Source organism: Triticum urartu, chromosome 4, assembly GCF_003073215.2.
Source record: "Triticum urartu cultivar G1812 chromosome 4, Tu2.1, whole genome shotgun sequence".
NCBI lineage: Eukaryota > Viridiplantae > Streptophyta > Magnoliopsida > Poales > Poaceae > Triticum > Triticum urartu.
In genome coordinates, this window is record NC_053025.1 from 602,079,160 (window position 1) to 602,095,786 (window position 16,627).

Genomic DNA, 16,627 nt, shown 5'->3' on the forward strand with positions numbered 1-16,627 from the left:
CACTAGCAACCTCCGCAGGCCACGTAGGCATCCAGCGTGGCAAGCTGATGTGGCACAAGATTCAGCCCGGTCCAGTTCGATTTTCTACATGGGCCTAGCCCAACAATTTGGCCTTTTTAATGTATTTTTTTCCTGTGCTTTTATTAGCTACATGGGTTTGACCCAGTAATTTGGCCCATGTATTATTTTTTAGGCAAGCCCTTTTAATATATGTAGTTTATGTTAATTTCGGTTAGCTACATGGGCCTGGCCTACAATTTGGCCTTTTTATTTTCTAGCGCACAACATTTTGCAGTCCATTTATTTTTTATTTCCAGCTTTTTTCCCAGCTCCAGTTTACAGATGGGTCCCAAATGTCAGATTTTTCACAGCTTATTAATAAACAATATATCAAACAGACAGAAGAGAGAAAGCATATGAAAATCTTCAAATAACAGCTAAAATAATTTTATTACAATATGATATACAGAACTGAACACGTGAAACTACATACACTCACACATCACAACAACCAGTTTCCATACACTCATTCACATCACATTAACCAGTTTAACCATCGAATCTTGCATACCCAGGAACTTCAAACTTCACCCAGATCCACACAATCATAAATATTGGGATCTACAAATAGACCGCTCTACCTCCAAGCTTGTAGATCAGATGGCCAGTGGTGGTCGACATCGCCAATGACCACGATGTCGATGTAAGTCTTGTCCCTTGCCCATGGCTGAAACTGCAAGATCAAAGTAAACAAGTGTTAGAAGACAAGAAACACAGAACTAAGGGTAGTTGTCAAGCTTAACATATCAAATAAACTTATAGATACAAACTCGACGAGTTAAATCAGATAATGAGAAATTCAAGCCAATCAAGCTGCAGGCACTAGTTAGATGCAATAAACTGTGCGTAGAATGAAAAGATGGTATGGCCGGATACATATAACAGAACATTACATGAATAGATCAATCGAGGAGGAAACCGTAAAACAAGCTGAAAGCATCACACATACAAATAATAACAGCATACATTAATGTATAAAATAATAAAAATATCCATAACCAGGGCTATTTCTAGCCAACCTGTGTGCATGAATCATAATAGATCAAGCAAAAGACGTATAATCATCAGCAAACAGCAAATATTAGTGAAAGGGGACAATTTCTAGTACTCGTCATTTTTGCAAAGTGAGCAAGAACGATGATATTTTCCTACACAAACTTTTTGATTTTTCCTTAGTCCTATAGTGATCTGCTCACTCCAATTTTATCTACTCAACCCATTCACATGCAACATGGATAATCAGGAAGCATCTACTCAAATAAGGAATTAGAATGCAACATGGATAACTATGCCCTATGAAACAGTTCACGTATCAAGAACCATCAAAGTAAATAAGGAACTGGTATAGAACACCAACTCAATCACCTTCACAGCAATGAAATCATGGATAATTCTTCTATTTAATTGAAGTTCTCTAAGCTTCTTCCCCCATTGAAAGCAATCTACAAAAAAATTGAGAACAAGGTCAGCGCCAAAATTAAAACCATATAATTTCTTGCTAATCTCATATAATGTTATTCAAAAGAAAGATGTATTTTGCCGTAAGATTTTAGCGCTAGTACACAAGACATAAAAAGTTACCAAAAATCCTTAGTGATCTGAAGCAGCACAAACACAGACAATGCATGCCATAGTAATAGCAGCACAAACAGAGAAATGCAAAAGGCACCTCATACTAGTATGGTGATCTTTGTCACAAATTTTAAGCTCTATTTCATGTAGATAATTTATTTGGTTTCAGTAAACAACAACAACAACAACAGCATGCAGTATATATGAAGGGATTACAACAGGTTCCTACAGTACACTAGATAGGCCAACATTTTAGACTACTAGTACCTAGAAATCATATGCAACTTTGTTTTTTCTCTAGCCCAGCCCCCTTCTTTCACAACACCAGATTGGCCTCTTCACGAACCTGGAAAAATAAATGCACACACAAATCAGATTGTGGGAGACGAGAGGAGGAAGAGGAGGAGGAGGGATGTGTATGCAAGTGTATAAGCATCAAGCATGAGATACTTTTCAAATTACTATGAACATTCTTAGTTTCTTTGATTGAAGTAGGTGACTGGGGCTAGGTGTGCTCACTACTAGGCAGTAAAAACACGGTATATACAAGCATTGCGTGCGGTGTTGCAGTAACCAGTAGCAGGCAGGCAGCGTTGCAGTAACCCAAGTAATATATGTAACAGCAGAGCGAGGCAAATCAAGTTGGTTGTGTGTGTGCTTGAGCTAGCTTAGAACATGCCGTCCATGGTTGGGCTCCAAAACAAACAGAGCATGCTAGTGTCAACAGAATCAAGCCAGGAGAATAGAAATAGACTATACCATGATGAAGTTCAAAATAGAATAAGCGATGCATATACATTTTCTAGTGGAAAATCACCGAAACAGTTGATGAAAATCTGCATCCGAAGTTCTAACAATGCCATGTCTACAACAAAACAAGACTAGGACGATTGTTGTAATTCTAATGCAGCAATAAAACAAACCTAACTACATCGTTCAGCAGCTTTGAATTACAAAAAATCTACCATTTATGATTAATTCAACAAACCAAACTAAATGCCGTAGGCCTTTTGGGACAAGTTATGGTAGCACGTCGCCTGCCACTATGATCTAACGAGGAACTGATATCACGTGAGGAGCGGAACTAATTTCCAGAAGGAACTAAATAGCTCAACTCAAGCACAATTCTGAAAACTATAGTGATGTTAAAAATAAAGAACAGAGCAGGAAATATCAGATCTATTCAAAGATAAGCAGTTCACCATGGCACTCAACTACAAACAAGTGAAAAAGAGAACCATCAATCACCGCCTTGCACAGCTTCTTGACGAGCGCCATCGGCTTCCCCTTTAGACCCCTCGAGAACCTAACCAATCTGAACACAAATCGAATCAACAAGCCGGATCAGACCAAAGACAACCGCAGCCAGCCACAGTTGCAGATCTGCAATGCAAAGGAGACACTGCTCATTACCTTCTACGGGCGCGAGCAGGGAAGAGCTCGAGCCTTGGTCCTGAAGTTGAAGGTCGTCTACTTTGCGGCAAGTTGCACATGAGGATGCCTCGGACGAGGGCGGCAGGGTCGGTTGAGGACCGCAGCGGCAGAGGCGACTGTGCCTGCAGCAGCGGAGGCCCCGCCTTCGTCTAACGGAGTCGAGGGCGGCAGATCTGTCGAGGTACACGGCGGCGGCGACTGCTGCGTGGGGGGCTGTGGCCGGCGTGTAGCTTGGGTGGATCCTCCTCGAGGAGCTTGGCCTTGGCGCGGCGGATGTCGGCGTTGAGCACGTGCGGTCGATGGTGGGAGAGGCAGCCGCCCGAGCAAATCAATGAGAAGGGGTCAGAGGTCGCCAGTAAAACGACTCAGCTGCAGGAGGAGACGGACCTGATTTGGCCGGCGGGGACTGTTGCGTGTCCTCGCCATCAAGGATCTGGCCGCCGTCTCGCTCGCACGGCCTGGATCCGCCCGCCGCGTCGTGGTCGGAGTGGAGAAGATGGCGAGGTCGACGGCGGAGCCGAAGGGGCCGGAGACGGAGGCTGGCAGCGCCGGGGACGCCATGAGATGCTGTGTGATCCGCGGTCGAGGAGCAAGGCGATGACGAGCAGGCGCGCGGGTGCGAACAGCGGGAGCAGGTGGTCGTCCACAAAGGCGAGGAGGAGCGGCTTGAGGTGGGAGGGGAGGTCGCGCCGGATCGGCCGCCGTAGGTGGCGGCGGCGGTCCAATGGAGGAAGAGGGGAGAGGGGTTAGGGTTTGGGCTACGGATCATGGGGGGAGTGGTGTGCAGGGGAGACGGGGAGAGGGTGAGGAGTGGTGTGCGGTGGGTGAGTGGTGTGCGGTGGTGAGTGGTGGCATTCGGCCACTGATAGGTGGGCCCGCGAGGAATTATGCCCACATGTCAGTGTCCTCAACGACATGTGGTGTAGGTGAGGGGAGCTGCTTTCGGGTGGGTGTGGGTGGGGAGAGGATGAGGGTGTGGGCCGTTGGATCTGGGAGTATCCGACGGTCTGTAATGCTTGATCCGCGTGACATGCCCATAGACCAATCAGAACGAAGTGCGGGCTTATGACCATCTAAAATTGTCGTAATTGATTAACAATAGGCGCTACCAACACAGCACCACATCGCCCGGCGAAACTCCATTGCAGCGTGAGCTCCAACGCAGCACCACGACGCCCGATGGTAAGTTTCCTTCTCTTTTTATGACAATGTTTGTTAAGTTTTCAAATAATTAGTAGTGCTATTCCTTGAATAACGAAAAATCAATTTTCCATTTTTCAAATACCCAAAATAAGTTTTTTTGTGAAGGACCTATAATATATTTGTTGCAAAATTGTATCAAATAAATTTTCTAAAATACTAGGACATATTTAATGCACAATTGACAAAATGGTTGGGTGTAAAAAGTTTTGATCCACCTCTGGTGAAAAAGACAAATTCCCGCCGATTCAGTAGGAAGCGGGTCAAATTTGAACTGCAGCTGACTCATAGTTTGCTATTTATTTTTTCTAAAAATCATTGCTAGGTACATATGTATCTATTTAATCAGAGAAACACCAAAAAATTCCAAGATTCAACCACTAGCTAGGAACGGTCATGCCCACCGTTTTGACCGCATTTTGAAACGGGCATAAAAAATTCAAAAAAAATCAAAAAATTGGGAAACCTTCGCATTGTGTCATTATATGTGACCAAGTTTCCAGGAAAAATAATAAACTTGTAATACGACAATTATTTTAAAAAAGTGTTCTCGGAAATGAGCTATCATGCGTGAAGATTCATGGCTTTCAAGCCAAATGATCAATCTTATGACCACATTCATGACATAGTTTGTTCAAATGATCTAATATTGTGCACAAGGGTGCATATTGGAATGGAAAACAATGTTGCCTAAGGAAGTTTCCATTTTCTTTGGACGAAAAAACCATTTTCCATTTTTCGAGTGCCCAAAAGGAGGTTTTTTGTGAAGGACCTCCCAAATAATTGTTGCAAAATTGCACCAAATCAATTTTATAAAATATTAGGACATATTTAATGCACAATTAACCAAATGTTTGGTGTCAAAAGTTTTGATCCACCTCTCGTGAAAAAGACAAATTCTTGCCGATTCAGCAGGAAGCGGGTCAAATTTGAACTGTAGCTACCTCGTAGTTTGCTCTTTATTTTTTCCAAAAATCATTTCTAGGTACATAAGTATCTATTTAATCAGAGAAACACCAAAAAAATTCAAGATTCAACCACTAGCTAGGAACGGTCATTCCCGCCGTTTTGACCGCATTTTGAAACGGGCATAAAAAATTCAAAAAAAATCAAAAAATTGGGAAACCTTCGCATTGTGTCATTATATGTGGCCAAGTTCCTAGGAAAAATAATAAACTTGTAATACGGCAATTATTTTAAAAAAGTGTTCTCAGAAACGAGCTATCATGTGTGGAGATCAATGGCTTTCAAGCCAAATGATCAATCTTATGGCCACATTCATGGCATAGTTTGTTCGGATGATCTCATATTGTGCACAAGGGTGCATATTGGAATGGCAAACAATGTTGCCTAAGGAAGTTTTCATTTTCTTTGGACGAAAAAACCATTTTCCATTTTTCGAGTGCCCAAAAGAAGGTTTTTTTGTGAAGGAACTACCAAATAATTGTTGCAAAATTGGACCAAATCAATTTTATAAAATACTAGGCCATATTTAATGCACAATTGACAAAATGGTTGGGTGTAAAAAGTTTTGATCCACCTCTCATGAAAAAGACAAATTTCCGCCGATTCAGTTGGAAGCGGGTCAAATTTGAACTGCAGCTGCCTCATAGTTTGCTATTCATTTTTTCCAAAAATCATTTCTAGGTACATAAGTATCTTTTTAATCAGAGAAACACCAACAAAATTCCAAGATTCAACCACTAGCTAGGAACGGTCATTCCCGCCGTTTTGACCGCATTTTGAAACGGGCATAAAAAATTCAAAAAAAATCAAAAAATTGGGAAACCTTCGCATTGTGTCATCATATGTGGCCAAGTTCCTAGGAAAAATAACAAACTTGTGATATGGCAATTATTTTTAAAAAGTGTTCTCAGAAACGAGCTATCATGTGTGGAGATCAATGGCTTTCAAGCCAAATGATCAATCTTATGGCCACATTCATGGCATAGTTTGTTCAAATGATCTCATATTGTGCACAAGAGTGCATATTGGAATGTCAAACAATGTTACCTAAGGAAGTTTTCATTTTCGTTGGACGAAAAAACCATTTTCCATTTTTCGAGTGCCCAAAAGGAGGTTTTTTTGTGAAGGAACTACCAAATAATTGTTGCAAAATTGGACCAAATCATTTTTATAAAATACTAGGCCATATTTAATGCACAATTGACAAAATAGTTGGGTGTAAAAATTTTTGATCCACCTCTCGTGAAAAAGACAAATTTCCGCCAATTCAGTTGGAAGCGGGTCAAATTTGAACTGCAGCTGGCTCATAGTTTGCTATTTATTTTTTTAAAAAATCATTTCTAGTTACATAAGGACCTATTTAATCATAAATACATGGTTTGGTGGCGATACGTCGAGGTTTGGGCGGTGGCCGAGGGCCCCAACTCTAGAGCGCGTAAACTCGCATGCCCGTCGCATGGTCACCGCGTGACCGTAATGTTGCCATGTGTTCTGGGCGTCCTAGGCATGTCTAGTGGGTTGGGCACTCCCCAGGTTGGTGCTAGGAAGAAAATTACAACATAAGATTCTCACGAGGAGACCGATCGATGCTCAAACATGAATTAACAGCCAAGTGTTTGATTAGCGGTATGGGAAATGCACATGGCCAATGGGCGTGAGTTTTGGCTGAGGATGATCATCTACTAAGGAGAATGTCTTCACAAATTTTTAGCTCAAAAGGAGGATCCTAGGTGGTACTTGCTTTGCAAAGTACCACGTTGGACAAAAATATGAATGTTGAAGCTGGGCTCAAAATAATGAATGGAGTGAGCTGAAATTTTGTGGAGGATGGTTATTTGGGCATAGGAAAGCATTGTAGAAAATTGATACCATTTGAAGATGCCAAAGTAGTACTTCCTTCACAATGCTCTTCTATGGACAAAAACTTGGGAAAACTAGTGAGAGAGATTGGATGAATGAAATGAGCTCAAAATTGGTGTAGGTAAGTTACTTAGGTATGGTCATGCGCTGGTAAATTTTCAGATCATTTGGGTAAGCCTAGCTAGTACTTACTTCACAAAGCTTCTCTCGAGGTAGAAACTTTGGAAATTTCCCGAGAAAGATTTACTAGGAAAATTGAGCTGAATATTATCATGTGGCAATGATTTGGGTATGGAAGAGTGCCCGAAAAGTTTGAGGGTAATAGGAGGGGTCTATATAACACTTGCTTTGCAACGTGCCAATTTGGCCATAAAATATAAATTGAACATGGGCTCACATAGATGATTTGACTGAGCTGCAATTTGGATGAGGGTGATAATTTGGGCATATGAAGTAACTGTATAAATTTCATGTCATTTAGATATATAAAAAAGGTACTTCCTTCACAATGCTTCTAGGTGGACAAAATCTTTGGAAATTTGCCGAGGAAGATTTGTTAGGCAAATGGAGCTGAATTTTGTCATGCGGTAATGATTTGGATAGGAAAGAGTGCCCAAAAATTCCGAGCGCAATCAAGAATATATAAATAGCACTTCCTTCATAAAGTGTTGTTGTGAACAGAATAGGAAAATGAATATTGTTGAATTAGTTTTGAACTAGGAAAGGAAGGATTTTTACATATTTGATGAAGATATGCCCCAAAGAATTTATGAGATTTTTTTGGGAATTTTGGAAATGATAGAAATATAGGTTGCTTCACAACCTAGGGCAAAAACTGCCACATGGACATGACACATAGGCAAAACTGATGAGATGGCGCCTAGTCATCACAACCCACCACAATCTACAAGGCTATGACCATCTATATTGGTCATTAACAACTAGAAATAAGGCAGCGGACTAGCACTGTTTGCTTTGTGACCATTTCGTGTAAGGAAATTACGACCTTTCTGACCAAAATGGTCGCAATGGTTTAGGGTTTGGAGCCCCCTGAACAGCTTTTGACCAATTGGTCTAAAATGGTCATAAATTTATGACCAATTCTTCGAGGGTCACTGACAGAAGGTCATAAGTTGACATATTTCTTGTAGTGACTCACGAGGTAAAAGCCTACGTCCTGCTTTGTGTTGTATTGACTGAGTATCGATTACAAGGGAGCAGATCGCTTGACCTAGATATCGATTTATTGTTCCTTGAGTTAACCCACCGCAGGCACAGGTCGAGGCCCTGATCTTACAAGAGTCCAAGCCGGATCACACAACGTGTCCAACTTAGGTTCTAAGTTGCCTTGCCTTGCTAGGCAAGCTGCCAACGGGTGGCTCACATCTCCGGGTTGTAGTACCGTCATATGGTTTTGGGCCTTCAACAGGCCCGCCTTGTGAGCCGCCTCCAATCTTCATAACTTCTCTTCTTGGGCCTACTTAGGCTTTCTCTATTGAATCACCAACAGTATAACTCGGCCCCTCCTGGGTGGGTCACACCGCGGGGTTATATCCCCAACAGATCCAGTTTCTCATGTCGGTCGTCACTGCTCCTATCAACCAAAAATGGTTTTTCCCTGCTTTATATTATAAAGCAACGACCACAACAACAACACAATGTTCAGGTAGCAGGATACAATACATGCACACCATAGGGTCCAAACGGAGCAACAACAGCTATGAAAGTCTTGCTGGAGAAACAACACAACAATCCCCAAAACAAAGGTAAAAAAGGACCAAATAAGCTAATTAATCCGGGTCCGGAGGAGGCGGAGGTGATGGCAGAGCGAGTGAAACGGCCGCGGCCTGGAGGTCGGCGACGTTCCTGTCGATGAAGGTGTGATCATGCCGCTTGCTAAGCAACCGCCAGAGCTGTAGAAAGCCACACATTTTGTATACGGTGTCAGTCACACGGAGAGGAATGATGTGCTCAATCACTAATTTGTTACAGACGGTCCATAAGGTCCAAACCAGGGTACCCACTGTAACCCAAAGGTATGGACGCATAGTTGTAGGAAGGCCTAGAACCTTGGAGAACATGTCAGGGAGGTTATCATGGCACCAACTACCAACCACAACCTCGCGAAGACAGCTCCACAGAAACCTCACAGTAGGGCATGCAAAGAAAATGTGATTAGTGTCTTCAGGAACAGCGCACAATGGGCAAAGGCCATCAGAAGGGCCATTGCGTTTGAGCACTTCCATCCTAGATGGAAGGCGGCCCTGCACCAATGGCCATAGAAAGATTATAATCTTCATAGGCAATTTAATCACCCACATGAGATTAAGCTTTACTGGCCCTCGGGTGGCCAGTATTGCGTGATATAGCGATTTTGTGGAAAAACGCCTATTAGGCTCAAGATCCCAATGAGCCACATCATGGCCGAGGGAAGGTGTGTGCAGCACCACAGACACAATCAGCTTCTCCCAAAGGTCGCGCTCCACGGGACCAAAGGTTTGCCGAAAAGAGATCCCACCGAGGTCGGCTAAAGCCAAGGCCACGATTAGATCCCGGTCTGAGAAAATGTTGAATAATGGTTGGAAACGGGTAGCGAAGGGTTGGGCACCCGACCACCAGTCCAACTAGAACAAGCTACTAGTTCAGGAACCTACCAAAATCGATGACCCTAGGCGGAGGGTTGGCATTAGCTGAATGATCGTTTGCCAAAATTAGGAGCCACCAGTCCACTAAGCAAACGCTAATGGCTGGCCAAACAAATATTTTGGGCGGATAATATCAAGCCAGAGTCTCGCCTCCCCAGAGGTGATCCGCCATAGCCATTTGGATAAGAGGGCTATGTTCATCCTTTTGGATGAGATAATCCCAAGGCCCCTTGGTCCTTTGGTTTGCAGATATCGGACCATTTCACCATATGGTACTTCTGCTTGTCACCTTTGCCCGCCCAGAATAAGTGAGATAGATACTTGGCGATGTCATGGTGCAGGGATTCATTCAAACTATAGAATCCCATGAGATACATCGGTAAACTCGATAGCGAGGAATTAATCAGAATGACCGGGCTACCTTGGAGAGCCATTGACCCTGCCATGGCTCGACCTGATATTGGACCTTGGTCACTGTTGGCCGAAGGTCCTTCTCAAGTATTCGTGAGTCACTAACCGGCATGCCAAGATATGTTGTCCAGAAGGACCTAAGCTGACAGTTAAGCTGGTTTGCGATCTAACGCTTCTCGCTGTCAGAGTAGCCTAATACCATCACTTCACTCTTGGAGAAGTTGATCGTCAGACCGGGTATCTCTTAAGCGTAGTAAAAGGAACTTGAGGTGCTAAATGTCCTCGTCAGAACCCTCAACCATCAAGATCGTGTCGTCGGCATATTGCAGGTGGGTAATCCCTCATGAGCCCAGGAGATGAGGGCATACCCCCCCCCAGATATGACCGGCCCTCTTCGCCATGTCTAATATGCCTGCTAGGGTATCCACCACTAGGTTGAATAAGAAGGGGGAAGTGGGCTCCCCTGACAAACTCCTTGAGCCGTCTGGAAGTAAGGACCCACTTCCCCATTGATATTGATGGCTAAACGACCACTCATCACCAGCTGCATCACCCTGGCGATCCAATGTGGATCGAAGCCCTTCCTAATCAAAACTTCCCGAAGGAAGGACTAATGAACGGTGTCGTAAGACTTGTGAAAGTCAATCTTGAAAAAAAAATCTTTGAGGTGTCTCCTCTTAACCTCATGGATAACCTCATGCAGAACCAGGATCCCATCAAGAATGAACCGACCCTTAATGAAAGCGGTCTGATTCAGATGGGTAATCCATGGTGCAATCAGGGCCTCCCTAATGGTCATTGCTCCTATCTTCGACTACTTGTTGTCCAGCATCAGCTTCCGCTACTCCTCTCTCTCTCTCCGGCTAATTGTTGTTGCTAATCTGCTATACACACACATACACCCTATGAACACACGTACACACATTCTATCCCTTTGAGCACCTATGAGGTATTGAGTATAAATGAATATAGTTGGAAAGCTTAAAATAAATACAGAAAAATGCGAGCACAGTGCCTTCGGTGCACTGGTTTCATCGAAAAAACCTAATCATCCAAGAGCTCAGTTCACAAATCTTGATAATCTTTGATTAAAAGGTAAACAAAGTAGTGATTTCAGCCACGAGCAGATGGCTTGTTTCCTTCATGGAAAAAAAGATGTCTTGTTTCCATTTCCTTGAGAGTCTGATGCCTCGAAAGGACAGATAAGGGCATCTCCAATGGCAACCCGCAGAAAGCCTTCCGCATTCGTCCGCGGACAGGGGACCAGTCCGCGGACACAGATGCGGGAGGCAGCCATCCAACGCTAGCCGCATACATTTTCACAACAACTGAAACCAATCGGACAAAATTCATGCAAACAAGGCCTGATTTCATGCAAACATGACGGATTTCATATAAAAAATATGGATTTAAATATAAACATGACGGATTCCAGTATATTTACACCAATCGTGCTAGCTCGGCTCTGAAGGTATAATTAATACCTAATCTAAACCTCGGCCCATGGATCCATTTGTCTTCCTCATGTCTGGCGCCCCGATCACCGGACTCCCGGGACCCTCGGAGGTATATGCTTCAGCGCAAAGGATGGCTCACTTCCCTGCCACTCATTGGAGTGAAACCCCCAGCTTATGCTTCAGCGGGAGGGGAAGGCGGCGCCTCCACTTCCCTGAAGCCCATGTGGGATCAATTGAGGTCCTCGAAAGAGAAGAATCGGGCAAGACAACGATAGTGTACACCGATGTCGCCTAGGCGGTGGCCTTCATGGGACCCAAGCGGCGGCAAACCCCCGTGTTCTACTTATCCTCGATGATTGCGGCGGGCGCGGAGGCGCTGGCCACCGACTCGTTGCTCTCCGCGCACCCAGCTTCTGCCTCTGCCTGCATGACACGGTTGCACGCACGGGAGGTGTGGTCATCGACGGCAGCGATGACGCCAGTCCCACCGTGCTCCCCGCCATGCTGACGTCGAGCAACTGGCCACTCCTCATCGAGTCAGTCTAGAGCGGTGAGTTGCTGAACCACGCGGCGACTTGGAGCGGCAACTTGCTTCGTCGGGTGAAGCTCGGGAGGTGGGTCAACGAGCTGCCTCGCTCGTATTCGACTGGCTCGGCGGGCCACCCAACCGGTTTGTATGCCGGAGAACTGATCTTTGGAAGCCATCAGAAGAGTGGTGGGGAAGGAGTTTGGGGGAGTAGGAGAGGGGTCTGGTTCTTGCCCGGTGTCTGTCCCTAGTTTAAATAGAGGGCGGACAATAGGAGCTCGGTCGGCGTTCCGTTTAATGCTGACCAGCTCATGAACGGACGTGTGGTCAGAGTAGGTTTCTCGGCTTCCACACAGGATTAATGGAGGTGTATGAATGCAGCGAGGAGGCGTGTTCAGCCGGGCGTGCAGCGGGTGGCACCCTAGGCCGGCACGCCGCTTCAATGGCGGAGGCAGTGAGAGGTCGTGTCCGCCCTGAGTCGTCTTTAATGCGGAGCGACGCGCTCTACACCGGCATGAATGCGGGCAAGTGATGTTGGGTGGGAGCGCGTGGGAGGGTGGAGGGCTTTTTGATGGCCAAGGCTGTCAGAAGCGCGCTTGAGAACAGTCCGGACTCTTGCAAATCTCCCCACTTTTATCTTTGGTTTGTGAGAGAAATTGTATCCAGACCGCTCCACAGACCGATATAGATTGGCATTGGAGCTTCCGCAGTTCGAACAACGCCGTCCCAAGGAGGTTTGCGGGTCCAAGATGCCGTAAGGCTTCGTCACAGCGGTTGGTTCATCAGTGAAACATATGCGACGGCACGTGGCGTCCGCCCGACCCGGCCGACGCCTGCACTGGAGAGCAGGTGGCTGCCTCAAATAGCTTCCCAAAAGAAAGCACCAGTCTATCGACGTCCCTTCTACTTCCTCTCCTTCCTGCACCCGCTGCTGCTCTTTCCACAGCCATGGCCACAGGCGCAAAGCTCTGGTCGAGGAGGTTGAAGCCCAAGACCACCCTTCGAGCTCCCCCGCACTAGATCCGGGGTATTGGCGTGCCGGGGAGGTGATCTGTGGTGCGAGGAACCGATCATTGAAACATCAACGGTAAGCTCCAAGAATTCCCACTCTTTGATTTCATTCTTTTAGTGGCGTTTTGTTGACGCGGTGCCCTCTTTTTCCAGTTCATAATCCTTGATTTGTTCTCGCCTCTCTTGGATTGGTTGTAGTAGCGGCCACCACCAATTTGGCCGGTTCCACGGTTTCAATCGTGGCGATGCAACACCGTATGGTAAATGTTTCACGAAAAAAACGGATAAAAATACCGTGCCTCTTTCATAACATGCTCCTGACTCGGTTTTTTGTCTGGTATTTTTTTTTAAAGTTCGTCAAAATCTATTAAGATGGGATCTAGTTTTCAAGCTCGACGTGAAGAATTCAACGATGAAAACTTTTGAAATTTGGACGTACGGTTTAAGAGATAAAACATTTTAAATAAGCGGACGTATAAAAAAAAACTCACAGGTTGCGTCAGATGGCGCGTATGCAGTGTCTCACTTGCCTCAACAAGATGAGAGTCATCTTAGAAAGGGATACTTCTTAATTAGCGATTTCATCAAAAGCATGGATTAGGAGCTCCCGGCGCGTATTTCCTATTTGACATGATCTGCGTCAATTAGTCAGCGTGCCGCACAGGCATCGACCGAGACGGCCCGGCCCAATTAAAAGCCAGGCGTGCGTTGCTATGAGTCCTGGTTTTGGGAAGGGAGCGCCTAACGGGCGCTTTAAGCGCCGGTTCTGCATCCTGGCGCACATGCGTCTGAGCTCGTGGGCCGGCCCAACAACTAGATAAATATCGTTGACTGGTTCCATCGATCGTATTTCCTCGTTCGGTCCAAAGCGGTGATTGGTCGTGGTTGACCAGTTGACTGGTCAACCATTGACTTTTATAAAACAGAAGAAAAAAAATACGAAAAAATCGAAAAAAGCAGCGCATTATAAAAAGGACATGAATTTCAAAAGGTTCACAAATTTAAAAAACAGTTCGTTGAATTTGGAAAAGTTCATCGGATTTGAAAAAAGGTTCATCAGATTTGAAAAAAGTTCATCGGATTTGAAAAAAAGTTCACCGCATTTGAAAAAAGTTCATTGAATTTGAAAATAAGTTCATCACATTTGAAAAAAGTTCATCAAATTTGAAAAAAAATTCACCACATTTGAAAAAAGTTCATCAGATTTGAAAAAAAGTTCACCGCATTCGAAAAAAAGTTCATAAAGTTTGAAAAAAGTTCATCGAATTTGACAAAAAGGTTCATCACATTTGAAAAAAGTTCATCGAATTTGCAAAAAAGTTCACCGCATTCGAAAAAAGTTTATAAAATTTGAAAAAGTTCATCGGATTTGAAAAAAAGTTCATCACATTTCAAAAAAGGTTCACGAATTCGAAATGCAAAATCATGTATTATAAAAAACGTTTAGCAATAAAAAAGTAAAATGGAAATGAATAAAAATGAAAAAAGGAACAAAACCGTTCCAGCAAGAAAAGAGAACAAAAGAAGGAAAAAGCTATAACTAGACCCGTAAAAGGCTGGTAGTTGGTTGGTTACGGTAGCGACTGTTTAACCTGGTGATCCTTTGTTCGAGCCACGACATATACATGTGTTGTTTTTTGTTTCTTTAAAACAGAAAAAAAAAGTTTGAACGTGGGCCGGCCCAGTGCGGACAAGGAGGTGTGCGCCCTGTACCGCTAAGCCTATAACGGGCGCAGCGGGCGCCGTTTAGGAATTGCCTTTTGGGAATGTGCTGGGAAGTTCCAGCCGGTTTTCCTAGTTTTGGGATTTTTTCTGTTTCTGTCTTTGCTGTTCTCATTTTTTTTCCTGTTTCTTTTTGGTTTTCCCACCTTTTTTTCTTTTTATGTTCCTTTCATTTCTCTTTATTCAATTGTTCTTCTTTATTTTACATCTTTTTACTTTATTTTAATTTTCCAAGATTATTTTTCATTTTCAACCAATGCCCGGAAATTTTAAAATGTATGCACTTTTTATATTTCGTAAATGTTTTTAAAAAATGTTTCTGTTTTGAAACTTTCTTCAGAAATTCCAAGAAAGTTAGGATTTCAAATATTTGTTCGCCTCTTATAAAAAATGTTCCAAAAATTTATATATAGAATTTGAAATTTTAAAATGTTCACGTTTTTAAAGAATCAAAAAATGTTCCTAGTTACAAAATTAGTTCACAAATTTTAAAAAATGTTCATATTCCTAAACAATTTTTAAAAGTGTGCCCAATTTCAAATTTCGTGCACAAAGAAACATGACAATTTTTGCAAGTTTAAAAATGTTTAGGAATTAAATGTTCCGGATTTGCAATTTTGTGAAAGTGTTCATGTTTTCAAATTTTGTTTGCAAATTATTATTTTTCATGTTTTGGAAATTTTGTTAATAATTTCGAAAAATGTTCATGCGTTGTATATGATGTTTGCATATTTTCAAAAAGTGTTCTTAATTTCAAAAAATATACTTTTTAAATTTTATTCCTTTTTCATTTCTATTGAGAATCCCAACACACCCACCGGTGGTCGTTACTCCTGGCGGGATCTAGACTGGCCCCACAGATCAATACTAATCTTTTCTGCGCACTTTGTCCCCACTCGTGCGCGCTCAGGAGCAATTTCCCGGTCGGTCACCCATCCTGAAACTACTCCAAGCTGAGCACGCTTAACTTTTGAGTTCAGAGGAATCGACGTCCTTGTCGGGCCACAGGAACGTTTCCTCTTGGTACATACTTCTGTGCATCCAGTCTGGTACATGTGCCAAGTCGGGTGCCACGATGGGTCATAAACGTCATGAACAACATGACCGCGCACCTGTCCGCAAACATCTGTGTAACCACGAGGGTTGGCTCTGATACCAACTTGTAACGCCCCGGACACACCCGCCGGTGGTCGTTACTCCTGACAGGATCTAGACTGGCCCCACATATCAATACTAGTCTTTTCTGCGCATTTTGTCCTCACTCGTGCGCACCCGGGAGCAACTTTCTGGTCGGTCACTCATCCTGAAATTACTCTAAGCTGAACACGCTTAACTTTGGAGTTCTGTCCAAATGAGTTTCCGGAAAAGAAGGAATTCCTTATTGATATGAATAGTCTATCATCCCTAATAAGCCAGGCTATCACATACACCCCTATTCAGAGGAACCGACGTCCTCGTCGGGCCACAGGAACGTTCCCTCTTGGTACATACTTCTGTGCATCCAGTCCGATACATGTGCCATGTCGGGTGCCACGACGGATCAGCCTAATCCCATAAGCGAACGTAAATAAAAAATCACAAACAAATGCAAATTTTGATGGAATTGAACCCGCTACATAATGCAAGATAGCCACGTTGCACGCCGCTGCACTAGCGACTAAGTGTATCTTTAAATACAGCACTAAACTAAAAGTATTAAGTACAGCGGCAGATCCTTTTTTTTAATCTTCCTTCAAAGAATGAATAGTATTTTCTTGAACAAA